Raw genomic sequence first — 21,724 nt, forward strand, 5'->3', positions numbered from 1 at the left:
TCAGTGTATTTTATGTAGGGAATGAGAAACATTGGTTAGTCTGGTCAATCAGTTAAAAGGGTTCCTAATTTATCTTTTATTGAACTTTTTGAATTGGAAGTAACAGACACCACTTTTAAGAAACATGTAGAATTTATTGGCTTGAGCTGGGGGCTCAGATGGTGTCACCAGCTCCCAGTATTTCTCCATCTCTCAGCTGTGCTTGCCGCCATGTTCAGTTCAGTCAGTTCAGTCCCACAGTCATGTCTGACTATTTGCGACACCATGGACTGCAGCACGCCAGGCTTCCCTGTCCATCACCAACTTCTGGAGCTTGCTCAAACTCATGTCCTTCAAGTTGCTGATGCCGTCCAACCATCACATCCTCTGTCGAGAGCCACCAGTTGGCTTCATGCAAGATTCCATGTGGGGGCAAGATGGTAATGGTGGCTCCTAGTACAGAAGAGAAAACGTGTTTCTCTCAGCAATCCCACCAACACTCACTACTCGTCACTGGCTAAGATTGGGTATGTGCCCACCCCTGAACCAATTTGTGGCCAGGGCAATGTATTAAGGTGATTGCTTAGGTTCTCTAGAAACCCGACCTAACCCCGTGGAATAAGAAAAATTGCCTTCAGACGTTCCAGCATGCAACTATAGAAATCCATCCCTGCAGGAATGATTGAAGGAAGGACGATGTGTTGCTTGAGGGCAAGTATAGCTTCTTGTTCCTCCCTGTATTCCCTCCCAACTAACCAACACCTTGCCTGTTCTCCTGAATACAGCAGTCATTACTTATGGTGAACTAAAAATTGCGTTCATCTTTCTCTTCATTTACTGTTCATCTTAAGGCAATTTACAGAAGACTTGCCCTTGGTGTGCAAAATGCCAATCCCCATTTGCCTGAATTTTGTTATCTTTTGATCTCTTATGCTGTCAAAAGGTCTCAAGCATAGGTTTGAACGGAGTTTGGATTGAAAGACCCACAGAACTGAGCTCCTTATAGAATGCTCTGAGTAAAGTCTTTCCTCTCCAGCTCAGGTCTTGCCTGTTGCTTTATAATGCTGGTGAGGCAGTTTTAATTTTACCTTCTGGATTTATACTAGAGCCACTTTTAGGGACTCTCCTTGGGTCTTTCCAGTAGTCCTCCTCTCTCCCTTCCCCCTTCCCTTGGTCCCTCCCTTCCCTGCAGCCACAGCTGCCTGGCTCCAGGGCACTCAGAAGGCACTGTTGCCTAGGCAACGCAGGAGGGGGCTTCAATCTCCTGTCTCCCCAGAGGGGCTGGGCTGGCCCTGAGCCAGAAAGAAGCAGGGGGCAGGGGACCCAACTGGCCCTGCACAGAGTGTGTTGGGAAGTAAACAGACCATTGGTGTGCTGCTACCAGAAGAGATGGGGAATGTCATGGGTGTGATTGTATTATACAAGCAAACCGCCGATGATGCTATGGCTGACTGAGAGAACAGGAATGCGACAGGAAAAAAGAAGGCCTGACACATCTTGGCCTGATGCAGTATCAGGGGGTAAAATGGCTGAGGCTTGCAATAGTTTACTGGAGCTGTGGTAAAATGTATTACAAACAGAAAAGTATTGTCTCACTGTTCTGGAGGCTAGAAGTCCCAAATCAAGGTATTAGATGGACCACTCTCCCTGCAAAACCTGTAAGGGCACCCTTTCTTGTATTTTCCTAGTTCCTGATGTATGAGTGCATGCTAAGTTGCTTCAGTTTTGTCTGATTCTTTTCAACCCTACGGACTGTAACCTGCCAGGCTCCTCTGACCATGGGATTCTCCAGGCAAGAGTACTGGAGTGGGTTGCCATGCCTTCCTCCAGGGGATTTTCCCAACCTAGGTATCGAACCTGAATCTCTTGTGTCTCCTGCATTGGCAGGCAGGTTCTTTACATCTAGCGCCACCTTTCCTGGCAGTCTTTGGCATTCCTTGGCTTGCAGCTCAATAACTCCAATGTCTGCCTTCGTGGTCATATGGCATTCTCCCTGACTGTCTCTTCATGTGGCCATCTTCTCACAGGGACATCAGTTATATTGAGCTAGGAGTCCACTCTACTTCTCTATGACTTCATCGCAACGAATTACATCTGCAACAATGCTATTCCCAAACAAAGTCCATTGAGGTTTGGGGGGTTACGATTACATACATTTTCTTAGGGGACACAATTTAACCTCTCATGACTTCCCCAGACAGGTATAAATGATGGGCTTAGAAGTTCCTGTCTTATAAAACAAAGGCCTAGAAAGGTTATTTGACTGAGCTAAGGAAGAGGTGGAACATCAGGCTGAGGAACTTGGCTTTTATTTGGCAGAGAGGAATCACGAAGGGTTTCAGAGCAAGTAGCAGTGTAAGCACCTGTGTGACTACCTATGAGACTCGAGATTTTGAGTCCTTAGTTCCTTTTTTTTTTAGTACCAGTGGAATGAGCCCCTTCTTTCTTCAGTGCATAGTCATATTCCCTGTCTAAGTCTCAACCTAATTACGTAGTTGAAGCATGGGTAAGCCTCGAAAGTGAATAGCACAGAGTTTGACATGTGCACTTTTGGTCTTCTTCCCTGGTGGCTCAGCCTGCAATGCAGGAGATTGGGGTTCGATCCCTGGGTTGGGAAGATCCCCTGGAGAAGGGTAAGGCTAAGCTACCCACTCCAGTATTCTGGCCTGAAGAATTCCATGGGCTTCCCTGGTGGCTCAGAGGTTAAAGCGTCTGCCTGCAATGCAGGAGACCTAAGTTCGATCCCTGGGTCGGGAAGATCCCCTGGAGAAGGAAATGGCAACCCACTCCAGTATTCTTGCCTGGAGAATCCCATGGACGGAGGAGCCTGGTGGGCTATAGTCCATGGGGTCGCAAAGGGTCGGACACGACTGAGCGACTTCACTTTCACTTTCACTATGCAGTACATGGGGTTACAGAGAGTCGGACATGACTGAGTGACTTTCACTCGGCACAATTCAGAAATAAGAGTGCCATTTGCCAACCATGCCAGCCTTGATTGTCTGATAGTCAAATGAAGATAATAAGAGTATCTATTTCATAACATATATCATGCGTGCGTGCATGCTGAGTTGCTTCATTCATGTCTAACTCTATTCGACCCTATGGACTGTAGCCCCCTAAGATGCTCTGTCCATGGGATTTTCCAGGCAAGAGTACTGGAGTGGGTTGCCGTGCCCTGCTACAAGGGATTTCCCGGCCCAGGGATCAAATCTGAGTCTTCTGTGTCTCTTGCATTGTAGGTGGATTCTTTACCCAGTGAGCCACCTGCGAAGCCCAATATAGATATTTACATATATTTGTAATCATATCTTAGAAGAATGCCTGGCAAAGTAAGAACTCAATAAATGTTCACAATTATGCAAAAATGGACAGTTCATTTGGTGAAGAAAGGCAGGAAAACAGTTTTTAGTAGTGCTGGTTGTAGACTTTAGACCCTGCAACTACCATTCCTTCTCTCTTCTAGGAATAACAGTCTCCCATGTCTACACAGCACTTTTCAGTTCTCAAAGTACTCTGCATTCATTCTCCTCCTGTGTAATCTTTGTGACAATCTTGTGAGACAATCAGGGCTTTTGTTGTTGTCTCCATTTTGCAGATGAGAAACTGAGACCAAGATGGAATAAATCAACTGCTTTTAACTTTTTTTCTTCTGGGACATTTTGAGAGATGCTGCTTTCAGGTGCACACTTTCCACTGTAATTCTTGCCATATCTTTATCCCTTTCTTGCCTATTGTTACACAGCCTTAAAAGAAGGGTAATAAGAACTATATGCAATTCATGTGGAACTATATCTTTGATACATTATTGATGAAAAAATCAGATTGCAAATATGGTACTTACTGTAATAGTCTATGTATGTTTACACATGTATCAAGTTATCAGTGAGTCCATATAGGAGAGAGTTCACGGTGGTTAATTCTGTAATTGAGGAGTAAAATATGGGCAGAGTGGATGGAGGGAGCATTCACTTTTACTTTATATAATTTTTAAATAATTTTGTATTATTTTTATAATGAAAACATAATTTCATTTTGAAAATATTCAGTATGCAAAGCAACATTATTACACGGATACCTTGAAACTGCTCTAATTTTCTTCAAGGAAATCATTCATGAATATGCATAGGCTATCTCTGGAAGGGTATTTAAAAAACTGATGACAGTAGTTGTCTCTCAAGAGGAGGAATGAGGGACCAGTGTTTGGACTCAGGGATGAGAGGAAAATGGACTTTTTACTGTATACTCTTCTATAAAATTTAATTTGTTTTTTAACCAAATGCATGTATTATGAATTCAAATGAATTAAGAGAAAATTACTAAAAGCTTCAGTGATTTATAATTACCAATGAATAATTTGTAACTCACCTCAGGACCAATTACCACACACCAGTGCTTCCTCCTGGGTTAGATACTGAGCAGAGTGTTAAGATCCAAACTCAGGGCTCCTGATACCAAGTCTGTGACTGTCTATATACCAGGAGGAGAAGGGGACAACAGAGGATGAGATGGTTGGATGACATCACCGACTCAATGGACATGAGTTTGAGCAGTCTCCAGGAGCTGGTGATGGACAGGGAAGCCTGGTGTGCTACAGTCCATGGGTCGCAAAGACTCGGACACGACTGAGCGACTAAACTGAACTGGTTGCTTTAAGGCCTGCACCCTGTCATTCCTCAAACCCCTAAGGCCCAACCCCAGGCTCCAGAAACCATGGCAGTAACATCACAATTATCATGCAGAAGAGTCAGGACTGTGAAGTTAACTCCCCAACTAGTCTTTAACCAATCACAATTCTATATTGTTTCTTTTTTTCCCGATGAGAAATAACTCACATGGGATAAAATGTGCACGTATTAAATGTTCGTCTCAGTGAATTTTTAAATACGTTCAACTGTGTACCATCCCAGTTCAAAATAAACACCATACCACCTTTCTAGAAGGTGCCTCCTGCTCATACCACCCCCTAAATGTAACCCCTATTCTGGCTCCTAGCCACCATAGATTAATTTTGTCTGTTTTTGAACTTCACACAAATGGACTCATAAAATTTCTACTCTTTGGTGTCTAGCTTCTTTTGCTTAACACTGTTTTGTGAGACCTGTCCACATGGTGGGTAGCAGCTGTTTGTTCATTCCAGGAATGAAAGTCTGAACCACAGGATATACACACACCTAACTTTATATATACTGACAAACAGCTGTTTGGTGTTGTTGTACAGTTTATACTCCTACCAGTAATATGAGAATGTTTTAGGTGTTCCACATCCTCCCCAACACTTGATATCATCAGTTCTTTAAATATAAGCTATTTTGAAGGGGGTCACTGACTCTATCTTGATCTCGCCTCACCCTCCCAGCCTCAGTTCTCTGGTTCCCTTTCTGCTCAGTCACCTGGTCTAACCACCCCTCAGTGGACTTTTCTGACTCCTGATCAATGCGTCCAGGCCTTCTTTCCTGGAGAGAGCCCTCTCCTGCTATAACCCCTGCTATGGGTTGAATCACAGTGGTTACCACAAACAAATCTGATCTCTGCTAAAGGCTGAGACCTAATTCTGGTACAGACTGAGCCCTAAAGTTGATCACAGACAGGTCTCTTCCCTAATCACTGACTATACACATAGCCCAGCACAGACTGAGCCCTAATCACAACTACATGGTGAATCCTGATACCAATCACAGTCTGAGCCATGACCCCAGTAGCAGACCAACATCTAATGTCAGATGTAGCCTGAGCCCTGAACCTACTCAGACTAACCTGATCCAAACTCAGACTGATAAATAAAAATAGATCAAGCACAGCATTAGAACTTACAGTTGACATTTGAACAACACAGGTTTGAGCTGCACAGATCTAACAGCATATTTTTTCTCAAATACTGTAGAATCCACTGTTTGTTGAATGCATGATTAGTTGAATCAGATTCACTGTTTGTTGAATGAGTGGTTAGTTGAATCAGTTGTGGAACCACAGATATGAAGTAATTGGGAGTATGAAGGAGCCCCTGGTATGAAGGAACCCCAGGTAAGGAGCACTGACTATAAATTATAGAGGGATTTTCAATTGTGGTGGGTGGGCACTCCTAACTCCTGTGTTGTTCCCGGGTCAACTGTATTAGAGAAAGTGAAATTACAAGAAAAAAATGCATTGTGAAATGGGTTACAATTTCTATGGTCTCTTCTTGGTTCACCTCAAATTTTAACTGTAACTAAATTCTGCTAAGTTAGGGAAAAAGACTATAACCAACCTCACCCTGATGTGTTGTAACGAACAGGCTGGAGGCGGGGGAGTGTGGCTCAAGGAAGCCTAAAGCTGAGCTAGCCCTGCAGATGGTGGTGGAAAGACCGGCAACCTTCTTCCTGTCCTCACAAGATGGCAGGTTTATTTTAAGGCTGTTTTTAACAGCTTAAAAAAACGGATTCAAAGAACACTGGGGGAAGCCTCTGATTTTTGGGCTTCTGCCATGGTACCGTTTTTTTTTTTTTTTTTAAACAATGGTATTTGACTCCTAGTGAGATTTGTTCCTTCATTGCATTCTGATCATATTGCTTTTCACATTCCCCTCCCTGCAGTGGCTGTTGGAAAGGAAAAAGGAACAGAACTTTCAAGAATGAATGCTTAGAGGTTCTGTTTGCTGTTTGTCTGCTAAAAACAAGAAGCTAGGAACATAAGCAGCAGGCTAAGAACATAATTTTCACTTCTCATGCCCTTGAGAAAAATTTTGATTTCACCCTTAACACTAGGCGAAGTACCCTTAACGGACTGTGTTCTGTAAAGGATGGGTGATAAGTCTGCAAAGTGGACTTTCACAAATGTTTTTTCTCCTGGACAAAAATCCTAATTGGTTTGAGATTTATGATTTTTTACACATAAACTGGATAAGGAGTCTTGTGGTACTACAGACAGGCACTGGACTGGGAGTCAGGAAACCTAAGCGGTTCCGCCACCATTGGTGATGTGGTGCAAATCCCTTTCTCTCCCTAAGCTTCCTCTTGCCATCAATAATAATAAAGTTTAAATGAAGCTGTTTGTAATATCTTTTATATACCTCGTCGATTTAATCCTTACGACAGTCTTATAGAGATGAGAACTCTCTACAGTTCCTCTCTATGTAAAATTATTCTCATTTTACAAATGAGGTAGCAGGGGTTTAACGGGAATTAAGACTTGCCCAATATAACACAGAAGTCAAGTAGTTTTATTATTTAGTCAGGCAGTTTGTTGTTATTTATCATTAATTTGCTCATTGACAAACATCTATTAAGCACCTTTATGTGCCAGATACTGTTTTAAACTCAAGGAAAGGGGGCATTTTCAGACCTAATATGAACTTGTTGGGTTTTCTATAAGGGTTAATATGTTAGCTAAAGGTGGGTATGAATAGAGAATTTACTTTCTCCTTCTCTTAGGACCAATTTGGGCTAACTTTATAGCTCTATCCCCCTGGAAATGTAATAAAGGTGAAATGTCAGCTATAGTATTAGGCAGCATTGATTATGGTAAAAATAACCCCTGGTTGGTAAAATGCATCTGGGCCAGCATATATAAGTACCTGATGCGAAGCCAAGGCTTTGGGCCTCCCTAAGCACAGTGACTCCTGTAACTAGGTTCATCTCCTACAGAGAACCTGAAGGTTATGCCTGTGGGACACAAGATATTGATTCCTATTTGGGACAGGGTATTTCTTTTTAAAAAAAAATAGATTATCTATTTATTTATTATTTTTGGCTGCACTGGGTCTTTTTGCTGCGCCTAGGCTTTCTCTAGTTGCAGCGAGCAGGGGCTACTCTTTACTTGTGTGTGTGTTTCTCATTGCAGTGGCTCCTCTTGTTGCAGAGCACGGGCTCTGGGGCATGTGGGCATCAGTAGTTGAGTCACGTGAGCTCGGCAGTTACATCTCTTGGGCTCCAGAGCACAGGTGCAGTAGTTGTGATGCATAGGCTTAGTTGCCTGCAGAATGTGGAATCTTCCCAGAGCCCTGCAATGGCAGGCAGACTCTTAACCACTGGATTACCAGGGAAGTCCAGGGGCAAGGGCATTTCTAAGCTAAAGTTGTCACAACATTCACTGATGTGATTTTTATCTCCTTTGGCCTGGGGAGCTGGATTACTGGACAACTACAGCAACTCCTGAGGAAGAGAAGTACCAGGTGCTGCCTTATCAGCATGCTGTTTCTTATCCAGGCCCATTGTAAATTAATCTGATGCCAAGTGAGTGTAACTGAGTGAAGCTAAATTTCCAGTCGAGCCCAAAGAGCATCTGATGATGGGACATTTCAGGAACAAAACCAGGTCATGGAGATAGGAGTCCAGTCTTGTTTTTTTTCTGACTCTAGAGCCATGGTTCTCAATCTTGACCACATTCTAGACTCAGAAAAAATTATTTATTTATTTATTTTTGGCTGCGCTGGATCTTTGTTGCTGTGTGGGCTTTTTTCTCGTTGTGGTGAGTGGGGGCTACTCTCTAGTGTGGGCTTCTCATTGTGGTGGCTTCTCTTGTTGCACAGCATGGGCTCTAGGGCAAGCAGACTTTAGTAATTGTGGCACGTGGGCTCACTAGTTGTGGCTCCTGGGCTCTAGAGCACAGGCTCAGCAGTTGTGGCACACAGGCTTAGTTGCTCTGCAGCATGTGGGATCTTCCCAGATCAGGGATCAAACCCATGTCTCCCGAATTGACAGGTGGATTCTTTACTACTGAGCCACCAGAGAAGCCTTAGATTCAAATTGAAATCTTTGAATCACTTGCCACAGTGGACACAGCAATGGAAAAGAGCAAAACAGTTACACACACAACACAGATGAATCTCTCTGACATAATGGTGAAGCAGAAAAGCACCTACAGGCTAATTCCACTGATCTGAAGTTCAAAAGCTGGCAAAACTACCCAGAATAGTGCCAATTGTTGAGGAGTGGGTATTGATTAGAAGAAAGTACAAAGGAGCCTATTTGTGCTCATGCTCAGCTGTGTCCAATTCTTTGTGTCCCTATGGACTGTAGCCTGCTAGTCTCCTCTGTCTGTGGGATTTCCCAGCAAGAATCCTGGAATGGGTTTCCATTTCCTCTTCCAGGGGATATTCCCCACCCAAGGGTCAAACCCTCATCTCCTATGTCTCCTGCATTGCAGGTGGATTCTTTACTGCTGAGCCACCAGGGAAGCCCACAGAGGAAACTTCTAGGGAGCAATAAATATTCTATGTCTTGGTCTGTGGTGGTTACATGAGTGAGTGTATATATTCATAAAATATGTGAAGCAAAGTTAATCCAGGAATTATGAAGCAGAATGGTAAGCTGGACTCAAAGCTGGGTGGGATGTTTAATGGGAGATCAGGCAAATTTGAGGCCTTGAGGCTGTATCTTCTAGAAAAGCTCCCACTGATTCTGCAGGGTAGAGAATGCAAGCCCCATGATACAGTGTGTGAATAGTATTTTGATCAGAGAGACCCAAGGCTTTGAAGAGAGGAGAAATAGGGGTACATGACCTGGATGACCAACTCCCAGGGAAACAGGAAAGCAGCATCTGGGTCTGGAACCAAAAGGCAAACCTCCACCATGCCAGGCACTATTTGTAGAAAACACAGGGAGATAATAGCTTATGAATATCAAGTAACAGCTTTTGGGATGGTGTTTTACTTTTCATGTGTCTCTCTTTTTCCCCCATCTATTTTGTAAGAGTTTTAATTGCAAGGAAATTTAATAGCATAATTTATAAGGCCTCATGTCAGTCTGTTTGGAGCCCAGACAGTACCTGAAATTAAGTTCTGGCCATTGTTGTAATGGATTCATTCATTCCTGGCTTCAGGCTGGGACAAAACTGCCATAAAACCAAACTGAGGGACTTGCATAGTGGCCCATTTGTTGAGACTCTGAGCTCCCAACGCAGGGACCCAGATTCAATCCCTGATTAAGCCACAACTAAAGATCCCTCATGCTGCAACAAAGAAACCACATACCACACGCAAGGAAGACCTAGAGCAGCCAAAAACAAACAAATAAAAATTCAAACAAAACAAAAAAGGTAAAGAATTGCTAAAAATTATATTTAAAAAAAATTAAAAGGGAGAATCCAGGAGTCATGTCTTATGAGAAATGGTCCTGGCAAAGTAAAGATATAGGGGAAGAGGACAGGACATGAGAAGTGTCTCCAGATATCTAAATGCTTGCCATGAAAGGAAAGGTCAACCTGCTCAGGATGACTCAGAGAGGAACCAGGACGAGTGAGTGGAAATTCTGAGAAATAGAGTGCAGTGAGAAGAACCTTCTGTGAAGAATTAGAGGCCTCACAATTTTCCCCAAGTGAAATTTATTCATGCACATTTTCATTTACTGTGCTAGGCTCTGGGATACAGGGAACATGACCCCCAAGGTCCCTTATCGAGTTTACTAAATGTGTCAGAGACTGAAGATTGCCTATCTAATATTTCCTCTCCTCTTCTCCCTTACTGACAAAATTCTAATTTTGTTATGGACTTTAATATGTCCACCCAAAATATTACATTGTCCAATCTCTCTTGTAGCTAGGGATGACCAGTGAGATGTGAATGGAAGTTGCAGGTGAACGTCTAGGATATCACCTTAAAAGAGGCTCAATTAGATAACAGGGCAATAACATCATCACCCTCTTCTTTTTTTTCTGCCTAGAAAATGGCTAAAGTTTGAACAGCCATATTGGGTCCTGAGTTCCCCTTCAGAATTGAATCCAGTAAGGACAGTTGAAGAGAAAGACATAAAGATCTTGGGTTTCTAATGACTGTGAAGTCTCCATATCAGCTCTGTATAGACTGTCTCTCTACTTCTCTTACAAACTTCTACCTTGTTTTTAAGTTATTTATTTAGGTTTTCTGTTGTATGCAGCCAGTTCTACTGATACACTAAGAAAAACTTTTTTAAAAACCAAAATTGTATAAAAGGATAACTGAGATCCCTTTTAGTTCAAACAGCTGTATATTATGACTTTTATTCTCTGAGGTCCCAATATGGTGTCACCTTTCTATATGAAACTTTTCCAGATTCTTTAAGAAGGTTAAATCTCTCCCTCTTTGGTTCTCCTGCAGCACTTTGTTTATTCTGCTAGGATAACACTTACCTAATTGAGTCTTATAGCAGGCCCCTGACACACACCTTTATGATTCCTGCTCGTTATTAACTGTATAAGGCAGAGTATGAGGAGAATGTTTAAATGGGGAGGGCATTTGTGTTGCTGTCCAAGGTCCTGAACCTTCGAGCACACTAGGACACGGTTGTTTTTTCCAGTCTCTGAGACACTAATTCTATCTGACCAACTCACTAAACAATTCTGATGAAGCAAGAAAGAAGCAACAGCAAGAAATGAAACAGGGCAAAAAGAGAAAGAAAGAAATGGACAGAGAACAGAGGTTGCTCAGAACATTGCTAATGAAAGAAAGCCAGAGAGCAAACAGAAATTTTTTTTTTCCTTTTGACAATTTCAAATAATGTTATCAGAGTTTACAAATATTGATAGTTAAGAAGAGTTATAAATATGTGTTCTAAGTGATGCAAAGTTGTGCAAGTATTGATATGAAGAACTATATTTATGCAGACAGGGAAGCAACACTTCACCTAGGTGGAGATGGCAGGAGGAATGATCTTCACTATATTTACACCATGTGTTCATGCTTCTTCTTTTCAACCTTGATAAATACTTTGTGGTTTTTAAAGATAGTGCCACACAGGAAGTTGGACCATGACTTATGTTTTACAGTTCCTATGATTGATTAATATTTTTTTCATGGTCTACCATATTTTTATTGGTTATTAGCAATGTTATCTCTCACCCAAACTTGGAGAATGGGATATTCTGCCCAGATTCCCTCCTCCTTGCAACTCATCCCAGTTACTTACCCTCTGTTTGGCTTGGCTAGCCAACTGAGTCCCTCTTATACAATATTTTTACAGTGCTCTTGATTTAAATTCATCCTAGGTGTTTAAAAATGCATTATCTCAGATAATCCTTTCAACAGCCCATAATATCAGAATAATTATTCTCAATACTATTAAATTCATGTCATGGATCTTTGAGGCTGTTTGTGAATTGAATAGCTGAAACAAAGAATAGTAAATCACAAGTGCCAAGGGTCTGTTCTAATTTACCTGTCTCCCAAAATAGCCTATGAAACCTTTAAAGTTGTGAACCATTTCTTATTCATCATCATATTTTCAACAATATCTAGCATGGTTTCTGACACATAGTAGGGGTTCAAAAATATTTCTGTAATAGATGAAAGAATTAGTGGAAATATATAAGCATTAGCATTGCATTTAAATCATTTAAATAGGGTGCATTTATGAATAATAGCAGAGAAGGCAATGGAACCCCACTCCAGTACTCTTGCCTGGAAAATTCCATTGACAGAGGAGCCTGGTAGACTGCAGTCCATGGGGTCGCTAGGAGTCAGACACGACTGAGCGGCTTCACTTTCACGCACTGGAGAAGGAAATGGCAACCCATAAATAATAGGTCAAAGATATATTAGGGAAAAGAAAGATACATAAGGTAAATCTCAAAATAGCCTTAACTATGGTGAAGTATTGGGAGAAGGCAATGGCATCCCACTCCAGTACTCTTGCCTGGAAAATCCCATGGATGGAGGAGCCTGGAAGGCTGCAGTCCAGGGGGTCGCTAAAAGTCGGACATGGCTGAGAGACTTCACTTTTACTTTTCACTTTCATGCATTGGAGAAGGAAATGGCAACCCACTCCAGTGTTCTTGCCTGGAGAATCCCAGGGACGGGGGAGCCTGGTGGGCTGCTGTCTATGGGGTCGCACAGAGTCAGACACAACTGAAGTGACTTAGCAGCAGCAGCAGCATGGTGAAGTATTAGAAAAACATCCTACATGGTATTTCCACTGTATGAAACAATGCATCATTGAAAATTAAGACAGGAAACAGGAATAGTGAAAAAATTCCCTTCCCATCTAGGTGTCACTTCCCTATTGAACCAAAATGATTTAGAGAAATAAATCTGAGAAATAAAAGGGTATTCTGAGACTACTTTTTCTCAGAATATTCTGAGTAAGGGTATTTCTCTTATTCTGAGAAATAAAAGGGTAAGCCCTTCATCCCCATCTCCTTGCTTTCCCTCAAATTTCTCCCCTCTCTCCTTTCCCTTCTGTTCCCATATTCAAACATTTACTGAGATCCTGTCACATTAATGTACTGTGAGGATTCCAACCCTTGCCTTCAAAGAGTTTACTCTAGTCAAGAGGGGGAAAAGTTCACAACCATAGTGATAGTATCTGATTCTGAACAATAATGTCAAATCCACAGTTTTGCCTGGAGCTGCCCTCTTGCCCAACATGAACCCTATCTTGGAAGATTTACCTGATCTTACCTCCAGAGCAAAGGACAAAGAAAATTCTTTTCCTCAGTATCTATTAATAAGTACTCATTTGTATCTGAATGGATTACAATAATAGCAAGACTTTCCTTTGGGATTAAAAGCCACAGAATGATATCCAAAATGACTAGAACTACTCAAAAAAGGATCATAGTGACTAAAAGAGGATTTTATAGCTCTTCCAATTCAACCGTCTTATTTTTTATATCTGGAAGCTGTAGTCTGGAGAGGTGGGAGGATTGCCCACAGTCACACAGCAAATCAGTGGCAGTGTACAGCTGGAGCACAGGTTTACAGGCTCCCACCAAATACTCGCTTTATTTTCCACTATTTTTAAAGTTCCCATCATTTCATGGGAAATAGATGGGGAAACAGTGGAAACAGTGTCAGACTTTATTTTTCTGGGCTCCAAAATCACTATAGATGGTGACTGCAGCCATGAAATTAAAAGACGTTTACTCCTTGGAAGGAAAGTTATGACCAACCTAGATAGCATATTCAAAAGCAGAGACATTACTTTGCCAACAAAGGTACGTCTAGTCAAGGCTATGGTTTTTCCTGTGGTCATGTATGGATGTGAAAGTTGGACTGTGAAGAAAGCTGAGCACCAAAGAATTGATGCTTTTGAACTGTGGTGTTAGAGAAGACTCTTGAGAGTCCCTTGGGCTGCAAAGAGATCCAACCAGTCCATCCTAAAGGAGACCAGTCCTGGGTGTTCATTGGAAGGACTGATGCTGAGGCTGAAACTCCAATACTTTGGCCACGTCATTCGAAGAGTTGACTCATTGGAAAAGACACTGATGCTGGGAGGGATTGAGGGCAGGAGGAGAAGGGGACGCCAGAGGATGAGATGGCTGGATGGCATCACCGACTCAATGCACATGAGTTTGGGTGGACTCCAGGTGTTGGTGATGGACAGGGAGGCTTGGTGTGCTGCGATTCATGGGGTTACAAAGAGTTGGACACGACTGAGTGACTGAACTGAACTGAACTGAAGGTTTACTCAGGGTTAATGTGTACAGCCACAGGCTGTGCCCTGAACAGCTCTGACATGACCATGATGCAAATGGCAACAGCCCTGTTTTCACCAATGTGCTCCTGAGATTATTTGAAGTAGTTCAAGACAAATATTTAAAGATACTAATAGTTATGGCTTTATTTTAATGTTTAGGAAACATAAAACGCACTTTGATTTTATGGATGGGGATATTATGTAGTAATCTAAAGCTTCCTTTAAAATTTAAGTTGAGGAATTTCCCTGGTGTTTCAGTGTCTAAGACTCTGGCTCCCAATGCAGGGGGCTCAGGTTTGATCCCTGGTCAGGGACCTAGACTCCATCAGTTCAGTTCAGTTCATTTCAGTTCAGTTGCTCAGTCGTGTCCGACTCTTTGTGATCCCGTGAATCGCAGCACACCAGGCCTCCCTGTCCATCACCCTCTCCCAGAGTTCACTGAGACTCACGTCCATCGAGTCAGTGATGCCATCCAGCCATCTCATCCTCTGGCGTCCCCTTCTCCTCCTGCCCTCAATCCCTCCCAGCATCAGAGTCTTTTCCAATGAGTCAACTCTTTGCATGAGGTGGCCAAAATATTGGAGTTTCAGCTTTAGCATCATTCCTTCCAAAGAATACCGAGGACTGATCTCCTTTAGAATGGACTGGTTGGATCTCCTTGCAGTCCAAGGGACTCTCAAGAGTCTTCTCTAACACCCCATATGCCACAACTAAGAATTCTCATGCCACAATGAAGATTGAAGATCTCACATGCTGCAACTAAGAACTGGCACATTCAAATAAATAAAATAAATAAATATTAACAAACAAATATTAACAAAAAATTTAAGTTTAAAGGTGAACGAATTAAAATATTTTTTAAAAGATGTGCGACTGGTATAAGAATGTGATAAAAATCATGAAAGAAGTATACAAATTACCAACGTTTAGGAAACACTGTGTTTATTTTATCATGCTACATCCCTCCAAGATAAAATAAAGTACTTTTATAAATCTACCTCCTCAGGACATGGTGAGAAGTTGAGTTTTTGATGTGAAAGTGATGATGGAACGTTTGGACATATGTACCTTTAGTAGAAACAGGTTAAAAGCAGTTGGGAGAAGATATTCTATTCAAGAAGGTTAGAGGGCAACTAGAAAGGAGAGTTCAGTCTGAGTTTTGGTGTGTTTTGGAAACGATTATATTTTCAAATATAATGGATTAGCAAAGGGTTAGGTAGAAACCTTGTGACTTATTTCCTATAACTGAATATGAATATTTATCAGAGGAGATAGGTTCAAATCCTACTTCTGTGACTTCCGAGCTTGTTCCCCTTGCTTAACCCCTTTGAGTTTATTAAAAAAAAATAGGGGGAAGGGGGGCTGTGTTGTGAGGAAGAACCATGAGAATATAAAAATGCCTTGAAAGGGAGATTGAGAGAAAGACGGAAAGAGACAGGAAGAAAAAGTAAATGATGAAAGAGAAGAAGCCAGGTTGGATGGACTGTCGGAAGAATGGGAGCTGGTGAAATTATCTCAGACTTTATGTGCTGAAATAGTCATTCTTGTCACAAGCTGCTAAATTTTTTTCTTATGAAAACATTTCTAAGGTGGCAGATGAATATATTTTTAAATTTTTTTCTTGAAACATAACACTCCAACAGGATGTGTTAGAGAAATGCCAAGAAAAGAAGACAGAAGGAGGTAAAGTCCTTGGATGAGAGGAAGATAAAATGATTTATGCATGGACCTATGGAGGCAGAAGTCTTACCTCCTCCTCGAGCCTTCCTGATCTCCTGGGCAGAACTATTTCCTCTTGGACTCCCACTAGACTTGCACACTTTCTACTAGGGTTGGTACAATGGTTTAGGAGGTTCTCTGTTTGTCTGTCATTCCCATTAGGTAATACAGGCATGGCTTATTTTATTGCACTTCACTTTATTGTGATTTGCAGATACTGAGGTTTTCTTTTTCTTTTTTTCTTTTTTTTTTCTTACAAATTGAAGGCTTGTGGCAACTGTACATTGAGCAAATCTATTGGGGCCATTTTTCGAACAGCTAAGTTAGTATCTGTTTTGGTAATTCTTATAATACTTCAAAAATTTTTCATTATTATTATACTTATTATGCCGACTTGTGATCAGTGATCTTTGATGTTACTGATGTAAATTTTCAGGGATGCTGCGAACTGGGTCCATATTTAAGCCACTTGAGTACTGGGACTACATCTTATTTACCTTCTGTATTCTAAGTTACTCTCACTCTTCTGTATTCTAAGTTACATTTCCATGGTGGCTCAGAAGTAAAGAATCCACCTGTCAATGCAAGAGGTACTAGATTGGTCCCTGGGTTGTGAAGATCCCCTGGAGAAGGAAATGGCAACCCACTCCAGTATTCTTGACTGGGAAATCCCATGGATATAGATACTGGTGGGCTATTAGTCCATGCAGTCGAAAAGAGTCTGGACATGACTTAGTGACTCAGAAACAGCAACAACCCACAGAATCTGGCACATGTGTATTGCTTGATTAATGTTTGTTGAATGAATAAGCCTAGGTCAAGGGACTTGACACCATGTGTGTTGAAAGACGAATGGCAGCCCAGAGGATATTTAACCTGGAGAAGAGATAACTCAGGGGATATACTCATTATTTTCCAATATTTGTAGCACTAACTTGGGGAAGAGTATTTGAAATAGGCTGTGTGGCCCTGATGGCACAGCTAGGACTAAGAAAGCAACCTCGACTCATTATAAGGAATTCTAGCCTTCAGAACTGACCAAAAATGCCATGGCTTATCTCACTGGAGCAAGGGCTCATTGCTACAGACTAGATATCTCTTTTCAATGTTTTAGATACTGGATTAGATATTCTCTGTAGTCTACCTGTCTTCTACTCTTTTTTTTCTTTTTTTTGCTTGTTAGCTTTCTTGCTGATTTAAAAACATCTTCCCACTGGGCACTTCTATCTAGCCTTGGAAATATAGACCTTAGAGTTTGAAGGAACCTCATAATTCATTTGATCTAATCCTTTCTTTGTACCATTCTACATATGAGAAAACCAAGACCAAGTCAAATGACTGGATTATGGTGGAAGATAGCCTTAGAACCCAATTCTGTTGGGTTTTCTTCATTCCTTACCAAAATATGGTGCCACTGTGTCTGAGCAGCAGGACTCTTTTCCCTTTCCTTGTAGTTTGTCAGTGGGTTGCTGTTGTTCAGTTGCTCAGTTGTGTCTGACTCTGTGACTCCATGGGCTGCAGCACGCTAGGTACTTATTTCCCATTCTCCCACTTCAGAATAAAAATTGGAAGATTGCATAATTAATGCACACTTATCCTGAAATAAGACAAAGACAAATGCTATATATGCACTTATATATGGAATTTTAAAAATACAGCAAACAAGTGAATATAACAAAAAAAGAAGAAGACTCACAGACATGGAGAACAAACTAGTGGTTAGCGTGGGGAGGGATGCGTGCTAAGTTGGTTTAGATGTGTCCAACTCTTTGCGACCCTATGGACCATATCCTGCCAGGCACCTCTGTCCATGGGATTTTCCAGGCGAGAATACTGGAGTGCGTTGCCATGCCCTCCTCCAGGGGATCTTCCCGACCCAGGGATGGAACTGAATCTCTTGCATTTCCTGTATTGGCAGATGGGTTCTTTACTACTAGCGCCACCTGGGAAGCCCATGGAGATGGGTAGAAAGGGGCAATGTAGGGGTAAGGGAGTGGGAGGTACAAAGTACTGAATGTAAAATAGGCTCAAGGATGTAACGTACAACACAGGGAATATAGCCAATATTTTGTAGTAGTTGTAAATAGAAAGTAAGCTTGCAAAGTTGTAAAAAAAACAAAAAAAGAAAAAAGAAAAAACACAGCCATCATAACGAAAATATCATCATTCTTTTCATAAACTATTATTGCATAGAGGTTAAGTGGACATGGGATTGAAACTTGAGGGTCAGAGAGACCTGGGTTCTATTGATAGTTACTCTACATTTCTAGTACTGTGACACTGGATAAGTTAATTAGCCCTCTGACCCCCAATTTCCTTATTTCTAATATGAGAATAACTATACCCCTCCCCAGGGGAGTGGTAATACTTAAGTAAAATGGCAATATAGAACTCTGAGCACAGAATCATAGTAAGTCTGGAAGATCCCCTGGAGGAGGGCGTGGCAACTCACTCTAGTATTCTTGCCTGGAGAACCGTGTGGAGAGAGGAGCCTGGTGGGCTATAGTCCATAGTGTTACCAAGAGTTGGACACAACTGAAGTGACTGAGCCTGAGCACACATATAAACTTAAACACAGTCCTTGTCCTTTTCTTTCCAGTCTCTTACCAGACATAAAAAGAGATAATTGAATGAAACTTCCCAACATTCCAGCCTCTTTCCTTTCTACTGATAATAATCTGGTTCAATCCCAACGTCTGTCTCTGTGAAAGCTGTCCCTGCACTTCACTGACATTGCATGGTCGCTTTATGAGCTTGTTCTTTCATCTATAAATGAAGGCAGAAGAGAATATCTTAATTTCACAATATAAAAAAAAAAGGATTTTTGAAAATTGGACTGGCCTGCTATCTAAGGTTCCTCCCTGCTCTGACAACATTTGAGCCTGAAAATCTACACCTCCCTCCCTTTCTCCCACTCCCATTCTTTTTCTCCATTCTTACTCTCTTCTCTAGCCTGAGGACACAGAACTCAGCTAGAGTGCACCATGCTGGTGGAAGGATTAAGAAATGGATTTCACCTCTGGACTACCAATAGGATCCAGTCCCAGAAATCACTGTAGTTGGAAGTGGAGAGAAGCCTAGAACAGATCTGATTGTCTCCCTTAGCTGGAGTACAGCCTATCTTTTAAATTTGAGTGCTCTGCTTCATGATTTCACTATATTATTCTTATCTAGAATCACAGTTCCTTTAGGGAAATCCAGGGTTCAGTTAGAAAAGTACAGACTTAAAGTACACAAACTGGGTAATAAAGAAACCAAGTTTCTACAGAAACTTTGCAACAAACCCTGTCCTCATTCTGGTCTCCATTTTTTCTCAAGAGCCAAGTGGCTTTAGCTTTTCTTATCAATGACACTAACTTTATTTTGTTCTTTGGCCTATTTTAATAGGGGACATAAGGTAGTTACCCTAAAGATTTATATTCAAATGTTTCAAAGAACACAAAATTTAAAAATCAGGAATATATAAAAGGCATTTCTAGCTTCTCTGGGAAAAATTACACAAAGTTCAGTAACAATGAGACCACATTTTCTCAGGATAAAATTGACTAAGACTAATCAGAAGTTCCCTCCTAGGGGCATAAAATCTCCATCTGATCAGTCTCTGTTCCTCCTTTAGATCACTTGACTCCCATGGTCAATGTCAATTTTATACTGTTAACCATGGCCCACTTCACTAGCACCTGATCCCCATAGACATGTGAGTTTATGACTCCAGGAACAGATTATAATGGCAATTCTCTATGTATGAATCAATAATCATATGAAATTATTTGAAGTCAATTAGAAAAAATTTAAATGCAGTGAATGAGTGATTCTCTGTGATCATTCTGCAGTGATTACAGAATGTCTGGACCTGGCATATTATAGGCATTCAATAAAGAGTAGTTGCGATTAGTATAATAATATCAAAAGTGTTATGAGACATCCCTGGTAGTTCAGAGGTTAGGACTTGGTGTTCACAGTGCTGTGACCTGGATTTAATCCCTCGTCAAGGAACTAAGATCCTGCAAGCAGTGTGGTGTCACCAAAAAAAGGAAAAAAAAAAGTATTATTACTTATAATAATTACTTATAATAATAATACTTACTTATAATAATTATAATTATACTTACTTATAATAATAATACTTATAATAATTATAATTACTTATTATTACTTATAATGTATCTTAAGTTTTGAGGACAAAATTAGGTTAGTGATGCATTAAAGAAATGCAACTTCTGAAAAGCATTGAAAAGTAGTATAAATCTCTGCAGAATATCCTTGAAAACAGAGAGGAGCTATATCACAAAACATACAGCTATTTTCTGAAAATCCTTCTTACAAAGCTCTGCTCCTACAGTTCCACTCTTTAGGGTGACAGTTCATTTGACAGTCTCCATCTCTTCACATCCTCAGCCTCTACTGATTTCCCTCCTCCTCCTTCCCTGCTCCCATTCTTTCTCCTGAAAAGCAGTCTAGTCTACCCTCAGCTTCTGTTACTCTCCTGGTGAGAGGGTAAAGAGAGAAGGCAGAAGCATTTGTAAATACTGACATTCAATATTCTCTTCTTTCATCCTCATCTCAATTATTAATGTTTATCAGATGGCTCCTGAGAAACTGCAGAAATCATTCATTCTTTATCAAATATCCCAGAAAAGAGTTCTTAAGATTTAGACAGAGGTGGGTTGTTAAGACGCATGATAGAAGCCTGTATAAAGTGCGTCACGAGTATAGAGAAGAGGGCATAAGTGATGTCAATTGGTGAAATCCAGACAATGCCCTCCTCCCTCCCACAACTCTGCTCCCCCAACACATCACTTCCCAACATTCATAATGAGCTCAGCAAAAAGGAGCGGGAATTTCAGGCTCAGAACATCATCCCAAGATGGCTTCCAAGAGGAGGGAGGGGCTCTAATGAACTACAGCTGAATTCTGCCATCCAGAAACTTCTTCAATACTTTCCCTTCCATTTCACAAGTCTTGCATCCCTCTCCCTTCACACTTGGTTTGTTGGGATTTCTTTGCAAATAGGCTGAAAGTGTTCTCAGCAAGAAAGAAACTACTTTTTACTTTATCTCTGCCTAGGAGTCTTTGGGGAGTGCAGGCTTGGGCTGAGTCTCAGGAGACAAGAGTCTTTTGAGAAGGACACTGGAGAGTCTTGTAACAATTCTCTGTTTGAAATACAAGGATTACTTCCTTTCCTTGTGAATTTGTGCTCATTGCTCTCTTTCTCTGATTCTCAGCTTTCTCTTCAACAAAATGAAACTACAGTCCTATCTCTGAATGCCTCAGAAAACTGTTGGAAAAGTAAGCTATGAAGTGAGGCGTTAATAGGGTAGTTATTGTCTCCTTGCTCTAATCCTGCTTTGCCACGCACAGTTACCGAAAGTGACATTTCTTCTTGCAGTGATACTTGAAGACTCCTCCCCTCTGTCCATTATTTGGGGTGGAGGTTGGTGGAGGTGGGCGGGGGCGGTGTTGGCAATCTTTCCAAGTGAAAGTAGTCTCTCCCTCGGATGTTGCTATTATGAGACCTAGGTCTGGTTTTTCAGAAAGACCCTTAGATGAAGTCTCTGCTTTTTGACTTAAGAACCCTGGGAATCTCCAGCATTCATTCATTTGGCTAGAAGGCAGTCATCATTCATCCAGCGCACTCTCTTTGAGCCTTTCATCTGTCT

The 21,724-nt window shown here is 41.3% G+C and overlaps 2 long non-coding RNA genes across 2 annotated transcripts in view; one reads left to right on the top strand and one right to left on the bottom strand.

Annotated features, from left to right (window-relative positions):
* Positions 1-9,731, bottom strand: LOC132345962 (uncharacterized). The gene is made up of 3 exons (XR_009495590.1): positions 9,458-9,731; positions 4,348-4,449; positions 1-432 (listed from the first exon to the last, which is right to left on the bottom strand). It is a non-coding gene; the product is annotated as an uncharacterized lncRNA (long non-coding RNA).
* LOC132345963 (uncharacterized) overlaps positions 5,775-21,724 on the top strand; it is a 22,337-nt gene continuing 6,387 nt past the window's right edge. Inside the window, exon 1 of the long non-coding RNA XR_009495591.1 lies at positions 5,775-6,003. This is a non-coding gene — a long non-coding RNA (uncharacterized lncRNA). The remainder of the gene's footprint in view (positions 6,004-21,724) is intronic.

The sequence above is a fragment of the Bos taurus genome, chromosome 8, assembly GCF_002263795.3.
Source record: "Bos taurus isolate L1 Dominette 01449 registration number 42190680 breed Hereford chromosome 8, ARS-UCD2.0, whole genome shotgun sequence".
Taxonomy (NCBI): Eukaryota; Metazoa; Chordata; class Mammalia; order Artiodactyla; family Bovidae; genus Bos; species Bos taurus.